Source organism: Anser cygnoides, chromosome 1 (assembly GCF_040182565.1).
Source record: "Anser cygnoides isolate HZ-2024a breed goose chromosome 1, Taihu_goose_T2T_genome, whole genome shotgun sequence".
Lineage (NCBI taxonomy): Eukaryota > Metazoa > Chordata > Aves > Anseriformes > Anatidae > Anser > Anser cygnoides.
The window spans coordinates 44924478-44944846 of record NC_089873.1 but is presented as its reverse complement, the minus strand read 5'-3'; the positions used below and the strand labels follow the sequence as shown (position 1 = coordinate 44944846).

The 20369-nt window shown below is 43.9% G+C and overlaps 2 long non-coding RNA genes across 2 annotated transcripts; both read right to left on the bottom strand.

Annotated features, from left to right (window-relative positions):
• Positions 1-802: 802 nt before the first annotated feature.
• Positions 803-4485, bottom strand: LOC125180965 (uncharacterized). Its single transcript, XR_007159946.2, has 3 exons — positions 3692-4485; positions 2978-3056; positions 803-1806 (listed from the first exon to the last, which is right to left on the bottom strand). It is a non-coding gene; the product is annotated as an uncharacterized lncRNA (long non-coding RNA).
• A 6922-nt stretch (positions 4486-11407) lies between these two features.
• Positions 11408-15844, bottom strand: LOC125180964 (uncharacterized). The gene is made up of 4 exons (XR_007159944.2): positions 15707-15844; positions 12901-12991; positions 12063-12168; positions 11408-11933 (listed from the first exon to the last, which is right to left on the bottom strand). It is a non-coding gene; the product is annotated as an uncharacterized lncRNA (long non-coding RNA).
• Positions 15845-20369: the final 4525 nt, after the last annotated feature.

Genomic DNA, 20369 nt, shown 5'->3' with positions numbered 1-20369 from the left:
AGGATGCTGTCAGAGACTCAGGGGTCAGTGCTAGGGAAGGCTGTGCCTCCTCAAGCTCTAAAAAAAGGACTTCGTTCCTGCTCAGCATTTTTTTCCCATCTGGGCTAAATCCACTCTTAGAAAGAGATAACTATCTCCAGGGAAACAGGCGCTCTGCGCTCTCAGGGACTCAGCCAGCTCCCCCTCTCCTTTTGCAGTGGGGTCACTCAGCAGCAAGGCTGAAGCATGCAGGCACTGTGGGATGTCAGGCTCGCAGGGCTGCCCCAGGCCAGGAGCACTGTGAGCACAGGATGTTCCAAGCTGACATGGGCTGGTCGTTGCATCGGAGCCAGGGCTACCGCAGGACCTTCCCATGCCTGCCCAGTCCTGGAGAGCTCACACAGGAGTGATCGCAGAGATTAACCGTGTTCAGAAGTCTCTCATTACCCAGACTGACTCGTGCAGTCTGCTTTGAATCTTCTTTTCTGCCCAAAATAGCTTCATGTTCTCCGCACCAGTTTTCTTTGCAAGCGCACTCGCTGCCCTCCCTCCCTTTGCAGAGAGCCAGACATGCCCTGCTCACAGAAGTCCTCCCCAGCCACCCGTGATCCCATCCCCCTTCACTGCCCAACATGGGTCGGCTACACTACAGCACCCCCATCCCCAACACAATCCCCCTCCATACTCCATCCCCATCCTGTCACAAGTCCGTGGGATGCTTTGGGCAAGCTAGGGGCCCAAAACATCGCAGGGTGAGCATACACCACATGACAATGGGCTGAGCTCATTGCAGGTCCCCACAGGCACCATTTCCAGCTCGCTCAGGTCAGTGGCCACCTCTTCTCCCCACCTGCCTGACCTCAGGGGAAGCAGTCCATGTCATGGTGGAGGAAGGTTTCACCCAGCAATTTTTGGGTGCAACCCTCCAGTCTGAGCCCCAAGGAAATTCCCACAGCAGCTACATTTTGGAGTGGTTCTTTATTCCCACAAGCCAAACTCCGTTTGAGAGAGCTGTTCTTGCATTAGCATCTGAGCTGGAAAGGAGACGAGCCCACAAAGGTTTTTCTGGGTTACAGTCTTCCACTTGTGGGTGGCCATGAAACTTCTCTAATGGACTCCATCCCAAGCAAACCAGCCCTTCCCTGCTTCGGGAACCAACTCCCAAACCTGCACCTGCTGCTCCTGGATGCCTCATCCCTCCTCAGAGGCAGAGACACCCAATGCACCAGCAGCCCAGACAGCAGATCCTGCCTAGAGAAACCATTTCTGAGAACCCAGATGAAGAAAAGCACAGACTACCAGTGGACACACACCTCTCGCTGCCTTCCTGCACCGCAGACTCTTGGGCACGGCACGGTGCAGAAACGCAGCCCTGACACAATGCCCGCACGGAGTTCGTTGCAGGATCTGTGCCTTATCGCGCCTCAGCATCTGAAAGCAGACTTTGGCTAAGTCCTACACGCTGCTATTTAAAGTAAGCCAATTTGTATTCATTCTGCTTGCTACATTCACCAGTTGTTCTGAATTGTGTTTGAAGCTGAAGGGAAGAGGAAATGTACAACAAGAAAAAATTATACACTGGTAAATTTTGTTCTAATCCCTTCTCCTCCCATTATTGCTTCCCCTTTTTTGGGTTTCTTTTTTGTTTTCTGTGGTTTATGTATTATTAGCTTTAGCATAATTTTGACTGAGAAAATATGTAGCTGATAGGACGGACTAATTACACTACCTAGAAGAATTAATTACACCATCTGTGACTGACAGTGGAGCTTGACTCGTTGCTTCCTGGTAGATGGAGCTACAACACCAGCTGCCCCAAATCTTTCCCTGTAGAAGGAAAAAGAGGAATTACTGTAGGAAACATCGTTTAAAAGCCATTACTTCTCTTTTTGAGCAATTTAACATCATTGGGTGACCTAGCCTGACTAGCCAAGACAGGGACATGGCACATCTGCTTTCCCTTGTGATCTAGAAAGGAAATATTTCTACACCCATCCTGGCCCTCTGCTCCTAGCAATCAGCTGGCTCAGTCAGTCCAGATAGCTAAAATGGATCAGGGCCCATTTGCAAGGCAAGGAGCACAGTGTGGCTTGTGTCCCTGTAGCCGCTCTCTTCTTCTACCCCTTCACAACCCCTGGGACCAGTCCACGGACAAAGATTGTCATGGCTGAATGTGGGTGATGGAAGATCTGTTCAGACACACAGCCTTGAATGTGTGTTTTCTGCTAAGGGAGGGGAGTAGTGCCTGTATGGGCTAGGGAACTCTAAATAGTAATGTTTCAAGGTAGCAGTTCCTGCCCTTTTTGCCTACAGCTCTGCTGCAGCTTTTCTTCCCACTCCTCTTTTAAGCCCACTTAGCTTAGGCAGGATAAGCTGTTGTAGTTGTGATGTTAAGGCAAACCTCTTGACTGCATAGTAAATGCCTTCCTAACTAAAATTCAGGACCCTAAGCATACAGTTGTTCCCTGTGCTGTTGTTCATCAGGTGCACATTGCATGGACGAAAAAATTGTACTCCCCAACCCTTGATCCCCAGCTCTTGGTACCCTTTTGCCCAGCTCTTGGTACTGAACAACATAACGCAGTGATCCTGAGCCTGAGAACTGAAATCCTTCTCTACATAACCAATAAAGAGCTCAAAATATCCACTGACACCTGATGTTTGTCTGATTCAGTTTTTGCACCAGGTCTTGGAACAGCATCCAAACTATAGTTTGGTTAAGCCTCTAGGAAACACACAATAGTAGGACATGGACAGATCCTGGAGAATTCCCAAGTGTTCACTGTGAGGTGAGCTATATTTTAGACTGTGTATTGGGAAAAGTCCAGGATGGTAACAAAGGAGTATCAGTGTGCAAAGATGCTCTGGGCACATCCTATAGGCAGGTTACTGAGAGCAGCTCAGGGGCTTTTTTTTTACATCATGAAATTCTTCAGGGTTGTTGAAGTATCAAATACTAGTCCTGCATTGCCAGATCAAGGACTCATGTCTTACTCACAATAAATATCCGCACAGATGCATTTCACATAGAAGAAACTTCCAGGAATCCTCCTCCTCTTCTGGAAGTTGAGGAGGAGCTATGGAAACAGAAGAGCAACAAAAATCAGTGCTTTTTTCTTCCCCCCTCCCCAGTTAATCCTTGTGCCTCTCATTCTCATTGAAAGGAATTCTCTACCTCCAACTTGGAAAGTACTTTTCCCTGCAACCTATATCCACTCCCAGCTTTGAGGACACACCACCAGTTTCTCTCTGAATGACTGCTTTTTGCAGCTGGCCCAGTTCTGAATATACAAGTAAAGGGTAGCAAGAGAGCAGACCGGAGAATAGCTGGGGAGCAGAAAGGAGATATGACACTGAAGAAAGAGGAACAAGGAGCCAAAGAGGGTCTAAGAAAAGGGTATCTATATGAAGGAAAAGGACATGCTGAAGGGGAATAGAGTCACTGGGAACAACAGTGAAAATCTGGGGAACAACAGCAGAGATGAAATGGGTGAGCAAAATGAGAGGAAAAAAGGAGCAGATGCATGCAGAAAAGACATGGAGATGCCAGCCTGCTGCTTGCAACACTGGAAACAGTGATGGGGTGAAAGATTTGGACTTGGTACAGGATATTCATGTACACATTTTTCCAGAAGCTGTTCCTGCATTCCCATCTGACTATTTCTGCGACCTTGAAATGTCACTCTATTTCTTTATACCACAGCTTACTTACCCGTCACTTCAAGGTAGTGATAATATTTCCATCACAAGAGCATGGGTATGTTTAAACAAAAAGCTTCAAGATCACAGGTGGAGGTACAAACTATTGTCACATTGAGATGGATTTCACGTATAAACATATGCACATGTGCTCAGATGACCATATATATCTGTAACGACACATACGTAGATATAAATATACTGCAAAGATATGTATCCTTTTATATTTATTTAGGCCAAGCTGACATTTCATGGTTGCTTAGTTACCAGAGAACAATAATGAGAATCTGTTTAGTATATATTGCATGAAGAAGGGAAGGGAGAGGGCAGCTGGGTATGTCAGACACAATCACTTGTTGGGCAGACTAGTCCTTTTGGTGGGGAACATGGAGGAAGGCAGAAGAGATCAAAAGATGAAAGGAGTTCAGACAGGAAGGCAATGAGCTGGTGCATGTGTTCTGTGTAGTTCTTGATTTTCCCATGGCATCTCCATGAGTGTCAGTCAAAGCTCAGGTCATCAGGATTCAAGAAGTGTTCATTATTTCTGGGTGATATTCCATCTTTCATGTTAAACAGACATTAGGAACATCAGAATTATTTACAAAATCTGCCTGTCCTTATGCTGGGCCTCTACTGTCCTATTCCCCATCCACATCAACACTGTCACCCTTGCATCAAACCAAATGTCTTTGCTAACTGTAAGGAATAAAGAGTTTTGCTGGTCAGAGTGAGGAAAAAAAAAAAAAAGAGGAAAAACAACACTATAGAAGTTAACAGTAACAAAGAAGCACATTATATCCTCCCACCCCCAATTATTCTCTCTAAGATTTGCCTCAACTGCATTTCAAATTTGCTTGGCCTGCTTTTGCAAACTCATGGAAGAGCCTTAAGCTTCAGGAACTCATCTCACTGTTTCACTTTGTGCTAGTCATCAACCATAAATTTTCTTGATGGAAAACAGCCTTTTCAGATTGACATCTTGTTTTGCTAGCTCTCACACTAGCCCAGAAAGCCTAATGAGGGAGCTTGAATTTGTCCCAGGCCACCATGATAGTGGTTTATGGTTCACCATTCCCTTGGGAATAGAGCTTCTGAAATTCAACCTTCCTGGAAGGCTCTTCTAATAGCAGACAAGGAGATGAAGATACAAATAAAGATATTTGCTATAATTCATATAATAAGAATAGAATTGCTAAGCTTAGAGAGAGGCATACAACAATTAAAGAAAAACAAACTTTTATGATAGTTGAGCTGCCAGGAGTTCTCTGCTTCGTCCAGTTAAAAAGATGCTAGAACACAGTCCTTGTATCAGGGATCAAGGAAAGACCATTGTACTGGGTATTGCACAGACACATACTGGATATGTTATTTATCTTAAATGCATAATTCCCTCGTGGGGTTCCACTGAGATTTAAGCCCTCCCCAGTCTCCAAGAACTCCCTATGAGTCATAACATTAATATTTAATCAAGGCATGTTAAGTTTTATTCCAAAGGATTATTGGCTGTCCTAACTTTAGAGATGCTGTTTTGTCCCTTGATCATGCCTAAGAACGATTGTGACAAGATAGTGGGGGAAAAAAGAAAAAGAAAAAAAAAAAACTCTACTGAAGAAGTTAAACACTAATGTTTCAACTTGACTCAGAACAAGCTGTTTGCATATTCTTAAAGAAATATTGCTAATGTTGTCAGAGCATATGTCTGAGTTTGAACCCAAAGGACCACCTAGCCCAGTGCTCTGACTGCAACAGGAAACAGCAGAGGCTTAGGGAAAGGCAGTGCAAATACACAGTGATCCTTCTCCCACTGTATTCTCCCAGCAGCCAGCCATCCACTGAGACATTCAGTGAGAGATTTCCTGAGCAAAGATCACATCTGCGTCAGTGTTTAATAGATCTTAATGTCCTTTTTTTTCCCCATAAATGTGTCAAGAATCTTTTAGAACTATTTATAATTTTGCCCTACACACCATCCTGTGAATTCTATGGCTTAAGAATGCACCATATGAAAAAAAAAAAATGTTCCTCTATTTGGTTTTGAGTGATTATTTTACTAAGCATCCTATTTTTCATATTAAAACAGTCATTTCCTACCCCCCTCTGTGAACCTCATAGATCTCTGTCATGTCCTACTCAGACATCTCTTTCCCAAGCTGAAGAGTCCTAACATTCTGCCAAATAACAGGGAGGGTTCAAATCTTGCTGGCTTATAAGCTGAAACAGTGAAAAGGGCACAGAACTGTAAAAAATTAACAGAATCATAGAATAGTTTGGGTTGGAAAGGACCTTAAAGACCATCTAATTCTACCCCCACTGTCATGGGCAGGGACACCTCCAACTAGACCAGGCCCATGTAACCTGGCCTTGAACACTTCCAGGGATGGGGCATCCACAACTTCTCTGGGCAGCATATTATTTAGATGAAGTATAAAATAGATATACATTACACAAACACATTAATGAAAATAACATGCACAGTCCATTACCGGCTCTTGATGAAAACTGGACAGGATAGCAAACAATAAACCTTCGGGATAACAGTGTGCTTATGACAAACCATGTCTGCCCTGATATTGAAAGATGTTGTTCCATCACAGCAGAAAAAGCAATTTTTTTTTTCTCAAAATTCAAACTAGTTTCAGCTCAGTTAAGCTGATCCCAATCAGCTATACTGCCTGAGAGATCAGATTTCTGCTGTATTTCTATCAACCCCATTCCAAAGCCTGTTCCACATGAGACTGAACCCGCTCAGCAAAAGTGACTGCCTGAAACCCGATCTAAATTACAGATCCAGCAAGTTTTAGGTCAAGTTTAACTGAACAGGTTTTTTAACTACCTTGAATTTTGGAGGCCACTGTACAAGTCTGGAATTTGCTTTTGTTTGGTTGTTTTTTGTACTCCTGTATCTAGATAAGTAAAAATATTGCTGTTTAATCCCTTCTGCAGGACATAACTCTTCTTACTGCCTCACCAACCTACCTCCCGGGCTGTGCCATAAACCATGCTGGGGGCAAAGGATATGATATATAGGAGCTAAAGAAACTACAAAATAAAGACAAAGATCTGAAAACATCCACCATAAATTACAACTCTATTCTGCAGCCTATACCCTCAAAGACTGTGGCATCTAGAGCCAGGTGCTAGTGAAAGATATTGAAGTGACCCTTGACTATACTGCCTACCTACTTAGCAAAACTTATTTACTTCATGTTCATCATGCAATCTAAAATCATCCAATAATAACTATTCTAAAAAAGTCAACCACGTTTTCATATTTAATGTACATACTGCAGCTAAATAAAACCACTTTCGAGGGGTAAATAATTGCAGAGGAAGAGAAAAATTCAAGAGCGTAGGCTATGAAGATGCACTTTCAGCTGAAATGTTTTAAAAAGCGATTAGTTGAGGCAGAAAAGCAGGAAAACTGTTCTTATATGGCTAAACCAACAGTGGAGGAGGGTTTCACACTAACTGTGGTAGATAAGTAGAAGAAAGCAAGGAGATGCACAAGAAGGAAGGGGTAGGAAGCAGGTTATGGTCTAGCAGATATAATTGACAAGAAAAGGAACCTGAATCAGAAACTTTGCCTCACCCTGGATCTAGGAACCAAGTCCCTCCTCTGTTAACAGCTTTTCCATTTGCATGGGAAGGGCAGAGGGTTGGATCTTACAAATGGGGCATTTCAAGGATTACTAGTGTGAAGAGGTTTAGGAATAGAAACCCAGAAATGTCATTAGAAGGTCTTCATTTTTTTTTCTCCTAGAAATGCCACCGTGTTTGATCTGCCTGTTCCCAGCTCCCTAACATGTGACATTCACCGAATCAGCAGCACTCACAGAAGTCAATGGTGACTTTGGATCGTCCCAGCTGTGATACTGGCCACTCACTCAGAGATGCAGAAATCCAGCTTCTCCCTACACGTGTTGGTGATTTCTCCCCCATGCATCTCCCCACGTACAAAAACCAGCAGTGAATTATTCACTTCTCAGGCCCACCTCTCCTGACACTGTCCTGGTGCATAGGATTTATTCCCCATTTCTCCCGTTTACTCCTTAGCACACCTCTGCTGAGATTCTTCTCTGTTCTCCTACCCCTACTGCAACCTGCCGCATGGGTTGTGGTGAAATAAGGTGGAATAGGATGGGGTAAAACAACACAGACACAGGAGCATTCAAGACTTCCTGCTTCTTTCTTGCCCAGGGAAAAAGAGTTTGGAGTCTCACCTTTTCTTCTTTCCAAGCCTGGTACTACAATGCTAAAAGTGAGTGAAGCAAAACAAAGTGAACAAACATGACAAGGGAGGAGCACTGCATGGCACATCTGCTCCCTCCGCTCTCCACTAACAGGAGGTCAGCCGTCCTTTCTCTCCAGTTAAAAACACAGTTTTCCAGTCTTTTTCAGTATCCACAAAAAAACAGTAGCCATCTGCTCAGTGAAACAAAGGGCATGGTTGGGTGCCATGACCTGGCCAGAGATGTAAGGGAGCACAGACCCAGAGTGCAGAGCATAGCATGAGGGGACCTTTTCCAAACAGACCTGCCTGGTGATCAGGTGAGGCAATGCTAGGAGAGGCTGTGAAATAAGGAGAGCTTGCAAAAATCAGCTCATGAATCGCATGGGAATTGCTTTGTTGGAGAGAAAGGTATTGCAATGGACAAAGAGGATCTTCAGTGAAAATAAGGGCTTTTCTGAAGGTAGAATTGAGACAATTGGCATATGCAGGCCACACACTTTGCCTGCATTGACGCTGCCTCAGGGTTCATCCTCACAGAAACAGCCCAGCCTAGATTTGGCCAGCAGCGGTACAAGCAGCATGAGGAGACAAAGCAGGAGCTGTGTTGGTGGCTCTGCAGACAGCGCTTGCCACCAGAGACAGCTCTGGATGAGCACTTCCCTAAAAGACAGTAGCTGAATGATGCTGTCTGCCAGATGGCCCCAAATTCCTCCCAAGGCTTTGGACCTTGTCATGATTTCTTCCTTTTTAAGGGATCTGATGTCCTGCCTTATGCAAAAATGAGACTTCATCTGCTTTAAAGAGCAGTGGGGCAGAAGGCTCAGCTCTCAGTATGGGAGCTGCTATTTCTCTCCCACTCGCAGGTAGCAGTAGTATTGATTACACCAAAAGTAGCTGCTACACACCACTGTTTCCAGTGAGAATGAAGTGTGTCTCCCCGGGCAATAAGATATTTGCCAGACACCCCATGGAGAGCAGGCTGGGTCAGGAACAGGTTCAGTTCAGGAAAACAGACTGGAAAGCAAGGAAAGGTGGTTTCTAAAGCAAAGCAGGCTAGGGTTGTGTCACATCTCAGGTGAGGGGGCCACCACCAAACCAACATTATGTTCAGGTGACCAGAAGTGTAAAAAGGAAGAAGAAAGAGGAGGAGTTTTAATGGAAAAAAAGGAGGATGCTGTAGTGCAGAAAAAAAAAAAAAACAGCAGATGAGATGGGAGAATGCAAGCTGGATAAATGCTGTTCTATCCCCCCTCCTTACTGAGCAAAAGCACTTTGAAAATAAGTCATTATTATTATGAACATAAAGAAATAATCCCAGTTTTGCTCTATCATCTGTCCGTTTGGTTGAGAAATGTCAGATGCTCGGGGAGGGGAGGAGGAAAGGTTGACATCAGACAACATCCATTTGTAAAATTGTATTTGCCAGCTTCCCAGCAGCTGTGATCTCCAGTTAATATCAGGAGTGAATGTGAGAGGCTAGGCAGAGGGGAGCTGGGGGTGGAGGGATGATGATTTTCAGTTCTCCCAAGCAATACTTGGCACTAGAGCCAGCACTTGATAACAAATTGACTCAGTCACCAACTTGCACAGGCTCCCTCTCTAGTGATGGACTCCTTTCTCATTAGCAAATACATTTGTCAGTAAAAATAAACATGCTTGCATCCTCCCCGTCTTGTGCTGCTGACATAGCCCTGATTGACGGATCTCGCAAGTACATCAATGAAAGGAGAGGACAGTTGCTGTTATCAGCCAGCTTGAACACGGGACAGAGCTAATAATAATATATTACGTTTACGTAGTGTCTTTGTGTCACAATCCATAGCACCACAGAACACAGAGAGCAGTCTAGAAAGCTTTGAATGGATTTCAGTAAGTAAATTTGAGAAAGGGCTCTCATTCTAAAATTCTCTGTTCAGCTGCTCAAAGGAGCCATATTTTAAGTTTATTCATTTTCTGTTAGCGCTGACAGTGAACAATACCCAGAGTTAACAGCCTAGAAAAGGGAACAGTAGAAAGCAGCCAGGTTTTCTTTTGTTTGCAAAGTGAACAAAGTCCAGAACAGTTCCTTTGGTTCTGAAGCACAACTGCAGATACCCATGCCTCATCCCAGTGATGAAGTATTCTGGCAAGCCTCAGGAAAAACCGTGAAGACATTATGCCTGAATTATCTGAGAATGAGGGAGGAAGAGATGGAAGAAAGCATATTTGCTGCCTTAAACAAATAATTAATCAGATCCTTTTGCACTGAAGTGTGGAGCAGTTGAAATTAACACTTCAGTAAGGAATTACCATTACACTGGATCACAACAAAGGAAAAATCTTCATCATTTCAGAAGTATATCTATGCATCAGCAATGCACACATGCAGTAACATCAGAATGTTATGCACAGAACATGACCAGCAGTCTGCAATGGAAGATGCGATTTTGTGCAGAAGCAAAGCCTCTACCTCACATCAAAGATCATACGTTACAAAAATTTCAGCAAAGAGCCATTATGCACACACTCCGCAGACTATGTCTGAAGACACTATTTTGAGCAAGAGCCGTATGTAAGTCTTCCAGCACATAGTGTTCTGCATGCATTATCCCACTTCACGTTACTCACTGCACATATCCTCCTGCCTGAACTGTCAGCTGCAATCTCACCAAAAAGGGCAACAGACTTGAACCCATTCCCCTAGTGTTTAATACTGTGGACTCTATCCACTTCCCTCGGATTCAGTTTCTCTCCAGGGTGGGAGGGTTTCTGGCAAGGCCCCGCATTTTCCATAGCAGCAGAATTTCCCATGGAATACATTTTATGCCAGAGTCTTTCTTCTTAAACTGCAGGACTGCATTCTTCAGGGAACAACATTCTACTTTCACAGTTGTAAAGAAACTGTAGAGTACCAAAGAGATCTAATCTGGTGCAACGCTGTCCTCCTGAATCTATGGCCAGTTTGTAGGCATCCTTTTCTATTCTTTTCCAGTATTCTGTCTCAGCCAGCTAAATGACACTTCAGCACTTGTTAGAAAGGCATAAAACCTTTCTTTTTGCTTACTGGACTAATCCTAATTAAAACAGAAACATTAGCTCTACTAGGTTCATCTTAATGGAAAAAACACCTAAATGAACCCGGGGTTCCCTAGACCCAGTAAGGACAGTGGCTGACTTAAACTCCACATTAGCATCGCCTCCCTCATTGCCTTCCCTGTAAGCTGGTTCAGCAACAAACTTCAACCAGTGCAAAAACTCATTCCATACTGAAAACAGAGCTGTTATGGAACACAAGTTTAATGTAACCTCAATGTTGTTAATGAAAAGGAAACAATATTAATTAGAATGCTGTGGAAGGTAGGGAATTTTGCAGCATAACTGAGATGCAGCTGTTGGAGAAACATGAGTTTTGTTTCTAGCAGCTAGGTGGTAAGGCCATCTCAGAGCTGGTTCCTGCAGTGAATCCAGGCAGTTCTTCCCCTGCCACTTCTTCTCTCTTCTCTTCTGCCTACCTGGCACATCCCATCTGCTGGTATCTTCTTCACCAATTCTTCTAGACAGGAGGCAGCATGGCACACATCAGCTTGTTGACTGGAAAAAAAGGGCATTAAACCCAGATCACTACACTGGTGGTAGTGAGTAGCATTAGGGGCTAGAAGCTGCCAAAATAGTCCTTTGAAGGCTGAGAATAGCAGTTAATCATGGGCTAGTGTCCTAGACGAAGTGGGGAGAAAGTGAAAAGGCTTCCTTAGGAAGCAGGGAGAAGAGGAAGGAGAAACAAGCTGATCCCCACTTTTAGTTCAAATCATCGAGAACACATATTCCTTCTGCATGCTCTGAGGCTGAGATGGAAAGCCATCATTTTTCTTTCCCAGTCTAACTGTGGTACCATGTTTTGCACAAAAACCCATCTGTTGTTGATGTTCAGCGTGCTTGACAGTTCTCTGTTCCCCTCCACCACAAGCTGTTGCTGTAGGGTTCAGTTCTTCTCATTCTAAATCTCATTTGCTTTCTGCAGCCAACAAGCTGCAGCTCTGAATGACTCCTAAAGAGAACAGAAGACATGCAGCTTCTGATCTTGCTGATGGAAGTATTTGCTTTGTAATCTTTATCTCTTTCTTCTAGCACACATTAATTCCTCTGTGTACAAAGACCCCGTTTCTTCTATACCCACCTGCCCCAAATTTTTGCTCCTCCAGCCTCCTGCATCGCACTGAGCACATCCTGCCTCCTAGGCCAGAGCCTTCTGATAACATCAGGTGGGTAGAATAGAAGCAGCTCTATAGTAGCAAATTACGTTTGTTTTAAATCTATATTTGTCATGCCAGTGTGCAACAGAGAAGATTTAATTAGCCAGTGAAGCTCGCCTTTGGTATGTTTTCATGAATGCAGTTAGAGTTTTGATGCATGACTTCAGGCTACTACAACAAACAAAGAAAACACACCATGAAATTAAGAAACACAATAATATACAAGAAAAGACACTTGGCTGCTGTTATACATTTCACAGAGAAATGGGCCACCACCAAACCTGGATCAAGCTGCCTAAATCTGGGAACATTTCTTTTTAATTCAGTTCCAAATTTTGCACTGCATTCTCAGTTAAATGTTGGAAAGAAGTTAATTGCACATGAGATGACTGCATAGGCCCTATGCTAAACTAAGGAGAGAGGAGAAAGCATGAGTGACTAAACAAAAGGCCCCGATGTGACACATTAGCAAAACCCCAAGGTTGTTTTCCATTATTTTCATGGCAATGGGTACAAAGATCGCTGTGACAACCAGCATAACACCAGAACACAGCATGACCCCATATGCGTTTCTGCTGTGCTCTCTGTTACAGGTCTGTGGACCTATTTAACTACACAAGTCTTCATTCAGCTCTTTGGGGTGAAGGTATGTCCTGCTTCTGTCAGTGACATAGTGGAGAATAATGTTAAAAGCCAACATCAAGAGCTGGAGCTGGACTTTCCATTGGCCACTACCGAGTGGTGGCAAAATGCCATACTTACGTTGGCAGAGCAATTCTCAATGAATAAGGTCTTCAGGTCAGTCCAGGTATAGATCCAGTTCTAACTCTGTCATGCATGTCTTGTCTGACATCTGATAAGGAGAAGTGAAATGATACGTTTGACTTTGCAGGTATTTTATGAGGATTCATGATTTAATATCTACACTTCCCTACATGTAATACCATGTTATGACATTCATTATGTTAGTCCACCATTCATGTTAAGAAAAGAAACCGAACACAAGAAGGCAGTTTCAGACCACCAACAGGAAAACAATCCATCCCCAACTTCCAGCAACTGCTTTCGATTTTATTTACCATGATTTCTGGCTGATAGACTTTCTCTCCCAGGTTTCAGAAATGCTGGTAATGTGCAACCTTAAGGAGCAGCTCTATAACAACAAGCTTCACCAGATAAGGTTCTTCTGGCAAATTGTTCACAGCTTTACTGTTTTGGCAATGCCCATTAATGCATATCTGTCTTTGCCACTACTATTCCCATATTGCACAGCATGACAAAGAAAACAGCACCTGCAAGCAGTCACCTGGGGTTTGCATCCAGGTGTGAGCAGCTGGGGCTTTTTCATATGATTCAGGTTACAAGGAGTCCACACTTGGAGCACACAGATGAGAGCAGTGTGGGAAGGTCTTACCAAAATGGATTCTGCCACACCAAGGATGAAGAGAAGATTTCATTCTCCAAAGAGCTGCCAATCTAGTACTTTTTTGCTAGTGATAATATTTTCTAAGTTTAAAAATAAACTTAGTGAAGTATGTGCTACTTAACAATGTATGTCTCTTCAGTCACGGAAAAGAAAAAAAAAAGAGACAGAGAGAGAAAAAAACAGACTGAATACCAGGCACTGCAAACCAGTATCAGGTATAACCAAATTACAGTTTAATACATTTCAGGTATCCCATTTAGAGCCTCAGATCTTTCAAGGAAATAGGTTTTCCCCACTGAGAAATGTATATGCAGTGAAATTAAAGCAACTTTAGCCCCATGTGAACCAAAAGTAGGTTGGATAGCTACTTTAAATAATCACCCAAATGTTAATTTTTCACAACGGAAGGAAGACCGGAGAGGAGAGGAACGTTCCCCTCTTCTAAACCTCACATTCACCTCCAAACTACTGTTGGACCACTCAGGCACAGGCTATAATACAGCACATTGTTAAATAGGTAAAACCCTGCTTTAATAACTATTTGCCACCAGCATGTCTTTACAGACAAGGCAAAGCAGCAGTGGCCTGGAGAGCCCTCTCGGAATATTTGGGACACCATCCAAGCCATAAGTCACATGAGAGGAAAAAGAGCCCTTAGGATGAGGAGGAGGCTCTCAGCATATGTCCGTGCATTCACACCCAAACCCTTTGCATGAGGGCTGTCTTCCTTCTCCCCTTCCTCTCTTGGCAGGCAGTGGTGGCAACCTGGGTGGTGGGGCAGGGAGCTAGGCTCTTCCATCGCTCCACACCATGCACCAGAAGGAAAAAAATCAGCAAGCAAAGAAGCAAGGCAAGTGCTGCTAAGTGGCTCATTGGTTTCTATGGCAACTGGCTCCTCTCTACTCCAGCTGCTTACCCCACAGTCCCTCTGTCACCCTATTTTTAGCTGAAAAACCAAAGAAAGAGGAAAAGTGGTGGGGGTTTGGGGAGGAGAGAGTTGGGAGACCTTCTTGGTTTTTGCAGGGAGGAGGTTAACACACATGCAGCCTTGTCTTGCTTTTAATCACAAGTTCAGTCCTCGCAGTGGAGGCTTCCGATGGGATTCCTCAGACCTGACGCACGGCCGGTCCCATACTTGTCAACGCCATGAAGAAGCATGCAAGCAACAGCCCGGCCATCCCCCCCAGTGAGTACATGAAGCAGCTGGGCTGTGAATTTGACCTTGACATCAAAACCGGAAAGTGCAAAAAGGCTCCAAATGTGGAGAAAAAAAACTATCCCTCCACCACAACCCAACATAGTCAAATGGTGGATGTCAGCACACCAACTTTTTTTTAACTGTGCTCTGAAAAGTTATTTCCCCCTACCTTTTTTTTTTTTTTTTTTTTAAGAAGGAGAGTGAAATTGACTTTATCCATGCTTTCTCTCTCTTATGTGGTGCAAAAAAATCCACGCTGGATACAACAAAATTTACACAAACATCTCATCAATGGGAAATCTGGAACCAAATTCACCCTGGATAAGGATTCACCTAGTTAATAGATTTTGGTATTAGGGACTTTGGTTGTTGAGCTGCACAATATAACAGCTTGTAAATCTAGAGCAAAGACATTTTAGCCTGCAGTTTTAGTATGCATAGGAGCGTGTGTTCACAAAAGCATGGGTCCCCTCAGTCTCCTCTAACTGACTACCGGCCTTTCTGAAATGGATGTCCCTGAGCACTGTGAAATACAGCTATTTCCACACAAATTTCTAGTTTCATTTGCCTCCCTCTCCCCAAAAATTCTAGAAATATTTTAAGGAAATCTTGCAATTATCTTGAAAATAATAATCCTTAAACTCCAAACCAAGGGAGACTGATGCCAAAAACATCTATATTCACTTATTTTCATTTCAACTGCCATGACATTTGATGCTTGCCTCCAAGCTGCTCCTGCTAACAGGGCTGTGGAAGGCTACCTTTGTACCACTCACTTTCATTTGCTGCCATGAGAAGGGATATTGATCTGTGTATCTCTGCTCACACAGCAAGGCTTCCCATTTTGGAGCTGTGATATTGTCGGACTAAGAGGACAAGGAAAAGATCAATGATTTCTAACAATGATCACTTTTAAGAGGAACTGCATTGGTAAAATGACTTACTAGTCCAAGTATCGCTTTTGCAGTCTCCGCAACCAGTTCTACATCCTGGCAGGCATTAACACCCTTGCTGTAGATAAAAGCAGTATATTGGGAGGGAATCGTCCATTTAAAAATGTTATTGGCTATGGCGCATGACGGTATAGACTTCACAGTGCTGACGAGAAACCACACAAGTGGAGTGGGGCACAGCTGACAGAGCCTAGCAATGCCCACGCCAAACAGCATAAGACATGTCAGGGCACGGGGAGGGCTGGGGGCTTCACAGGGACCCTTCCACTGCCCCAGCCATGACCAGGGCAGCTGGAGCAGCCCCAGGCACCTCTCTGGGGCCTGGCTGGGATGTGGGCCCACAGGAGGGTCCAGCTGCACAGGGCCAAGGCCTGGCTGGGCAGGGCTGTGGCAAGCTGGAGCCCGCCCTGCTGCGGCCTCGCTGAGAGGCAGGGGCTGACAGGCCTGGGCAGGGTAGGGAAGCCTCGGGAAGGCTGGGCAGAGACAAGTAAGGCTGAGGGTACCCTCAGCACCCTGAGAAGACACTGTAGGAAGGGTCTCAAGAAGCATTTTAATTCCTCGGAATTTGGAAACTGGCCTATTCCATAGAGCCACAGGGATTTTTTGCTTTGTTTTTTTGATCTCCAGAACACCCAGTCGCAACATGCCTCATAGTTTAGTTCACCCTGTGTGAAGTACTCAAGAATTGTATTTCCCAATTTTTCCCTGAATGGCCCTTTGTTGCTTTGTGGAGAGACACAGTGAAAAGGTGTTCCCAAAAGACCTCTTCTGCTACACATTACTTTAGACACTTTCATCAAGTCCTTTCTGACTAAATTTCATTTCTTAAATCTTAAATTTCTTAAATGGGTACTATCAAGCCCATCCTCCCAAGGGAATCTTGTAAAGCCCGTTATTAAAGTTCACCTTGGCAGGAAACAAGACACTCACCTTATAATCCTCCCATGTCCTGCATCTATGCACAGTCTGGGGGCTGTCAGGAGGAAAACCCAAACAAGAAAGAACAAAGAGGACTCAGAACTACAAGTCTTCCTCTGGCAGCCCTGGAAGACAAGAGACCCTTTCCCTGAGAAAAGAACAAGGCCAGTGGGAGAGGTACAGAAAAGGCAAACACACCGTCAGGCCTGCTCTGCAAGAACACATGCTGCATGAGCCCTCCAGCCAGCCCGGAAGAGAGGCAGGGGAGAAGAGATCATCTGCAGGGAGGAGGAACCAAAGGCTAAAGCAGAGGTGACCTGAAGGGAAACATCAAGACACGCCTGCAATGTAAGGAGGAAGAGAGGCGGAGGGAAAAACAGATGCCAGTAAGCACACACCCAGCATGGATGGACGGCAGCCTGTGCTGGGTGGTGATGGATAGCCTTGTGCCCTGAGCAGCAAATGAAGGGATGAGTGACTCCTTTTAGAAAGGCCAGTCAAGAATGGAAGAGAAAATAATCAAATGTGCGTCCTCATTTGCCTATGCAGGTTAGCTAGAGAGGTGGAAGCTCTGTGACTATGTCTCTGTGAACAAGTCACTTCACTGAGGAACTGTGTCCCATTTGTAAGATTGGAGGCAATGATCCTGACCTTCCCTGTAGAGCATTTGCACATCTACAAATGGAAATCACCAGCTCTTGGTATTATCCTGTTTGTTATTTATTCTGTTTTCTGACAAGAGGAGTGTACGAGCACTTCCAGATGAAGTGTGTGTGTGCACATTTAATATTAATTTATGGCAAGTAGTCATGTGCAGCTTTGACATTTGTTTTCCATGTCTACTAGCATCAGAAAACTCAAGCCTTTGAATGTTTATGAGAAATGAGCACACGTGCACACAATGCTGACAGAAGATTTAAAGAAATCTTCTTTAAAACCTGACTATTTTCACTTCTTTTGCATTTCTCATTTGTCCTTATTCAGCAGTTTTTAACCTGCAAACATTATCCTCAAAAGGTCATAGGAAACTCAGACTGGGAAATAAAGCTGGGTCACTGCAAAAACGGTATCTAGTAAGACATACGGGCTGAGACTGATAGTAATACAGGGACGTAAAGTCTTAGAGAGTTCTAACCATTGTATGTGGTCTAATAAAAGAATCCTCCAGTCAGCAATGGGGACCTTCAGCTCTACCTCCACTAAAAACTAGAATACCAAGTTAAAAAGAAAAAGCTATAATGATTCCCAAATGAGAACCAGCCCCATGGAACAGCCTTTTGTATCTGTACCTCTGGATAGTCCATGGCAGAAAAGTGATACAAAACTCTTTCAATCTGGGTGACACAGACTAAAACTCAAGAGTGACTCCTTCATTGAAGTACCAGGGCTGTCAGCAAACACATGTGGAGCAGCTATGAAGCATCCAAGTCTATTTGTACTGCAGAGCTCTTTGATAAATCCCTCCTGATGGTGGTCCTCAGGAGGTCTGAGCTACAGAGCTTGTGGGTACCAGTGACAACTCCAATACCTGCTAGCTCTCTGATGATCTCAAATCCCTCAGGCTCACAGGGGAAGCAAGAAAAATCCAAAACAAAGACAGAGAGAGAAAGACTCTCTCCATGAGAGAGAAACAAGATCTTTGGCGTGTCCCATCCCGCAGATCCTGTTCATGGGAAATACTCAAGGGAAGAAAACAGAAGGTCAGATAAACATCTTTTCCTCTTGCTTTGTAATGACTCTTGGGTTATTTTGCATTAGAAAGTATGTTCCTTCATCAAGAAGAACTCCATGGCTATCAAATCTCCTTTAGCAATGTCATGCACAGATATTTATCACCTGCTGAGTTATACTTTCCCAAGATTGATTCCCTTAATATCAAGAAAAAGTGAACTGTGGTGTACAGTCCAGGTGTTATGCCATTTGGGTGCTCTGAGTTCTGGGCATAGAAACATAAAAAACGGAATTTTGAGGTTGTTTGTTTCTTCATCAGATGTTTGAGTGAGGCAGAATAATTCCATTACTCTAAACAGAGGGGACGGGCAGTTTGACTTGTCCTTCTCAGGTCTGTTTGCTTCTTCATAATTTGCAGTGGTATCTTGATGAAACAAACAAACAAAAAACAGTACAGTTTACAACCAGGCATTATTCAGAAAGGAGGTACATCACTGAGAATTATCTGCTTAAGATGACCATCTTTAGAGACCCTATTACCCAGTGCAGAAGGCCTATAAGCCAATTTCCACTCTAACTGGTGTCCAAAGTCCATGTCAGTCTGATATTTGCAGTAAAGGAGTTCATTCAGTTTACTCATATCCTTAAAATTCCAGCTACACCTTACAGCATGGTTGCCTTGGCTGCAAAGAGGTGTCAGGGGCATTTCAGGATCCTGTGCCAGCAAAAGAAGCAGCATCAGAATGAAACAGGGAGAAGGATGCTGTGTTATACAAGACATCCAGGAAAGAAAGCATGCAGGACACTAGCAACATCCTGCAAGACAAGCAGACTTATCAATGTCGTTTCAGACAGTGGCAGTGCACCACAAGAGGATGATGCTGTGACTGCTTTTTTGCTTCAGCATCGGGAACAATTGCTCATCCAGGAGACAGCTCACGAAATGCTTCTGCTGAAAAGCAGGAAACAGCTAGCTGGAAGTTAGGATTTCACAGCTGCAATGGTCAATGGGAGTGATCCAACCACCAGACACAAGCGTTTACTCTGGTAGAGTTTGAAACACATCTTAGGAGCAGCTTTGTCTCACACCTCAAAATAACCTTTCTACTGGATCAATGAAGACTCAGTTCAGAGCAGTGAAGGGGTGAAGTACATACTATTGAGTTTCTCAGACACTAGACTTCTTTGAGGATATTGCTCCCTGATCCGTCTCCCCTGCCCCATCCTGGATGGACACATCTTTTTCTCCCTAATGCCTTTGCTGATGGATCCTCAGGAACTTCTCTCTCTGGTGTACTACTCTGAAGCACCTTTGCAGCAAGTTACATGGCACAATTCAGCAAGGGACAAAGGTCAAACAGCCAGTTTGAAAGTGAGCTTCCAACTTCATATTGCATGATTCCTACAAAGGTTTCTAATAATGGGGATAATGTAAGGGACAGCCATAATAGCAATCTGACAATTTTAGTGTTGCTATGCAACTTGAGTTGTGAACAGACTTTTGCGGTTGCTTCTTGTTTGTTCATTGAATGTGCAGTGACAGTGTCTGGCAACCTTCCCCCCTCATCATTTTACCTAAAGCAGCAAGAATTCACGTGCAGGTTTTGTGCCAAGGTGCTCTCTTCCAGCCACTAGTCTCTGAGCAAACTGAGATGCAGACACCAACAATGTTTTTTTCCAATCTGACTGAGACTCCTGTTGAGCCACACTCATATAAACAGCTACATATGCTGACACACATTTCTTCTTTCCTCTAGCTCATTGCATATCTTTCCCTTTTTCCTCCTTTCCTGCCCTAAGGTCAACAGGTTGTCAAAGAGCACTCTCTTTGACAGCTTTCCTCTTGCCATGTCCCAGCTCTTGTCATGTCAGTTCACATTCTTTTCTAACTTTGTACATTAGGTTCCTTCAGACTTTGTTTATCTTTATTCCACCTGTTTTCACAGACTCATACAAAGTGGAGATAGATACAACTATTTGCTACATTTTCTTTTATTCAGCTGTCCTGCTACCGATTGATTCTGTCTTGAAGCTTTGACCAGTGTTAAAACCTCAAGCAATGATG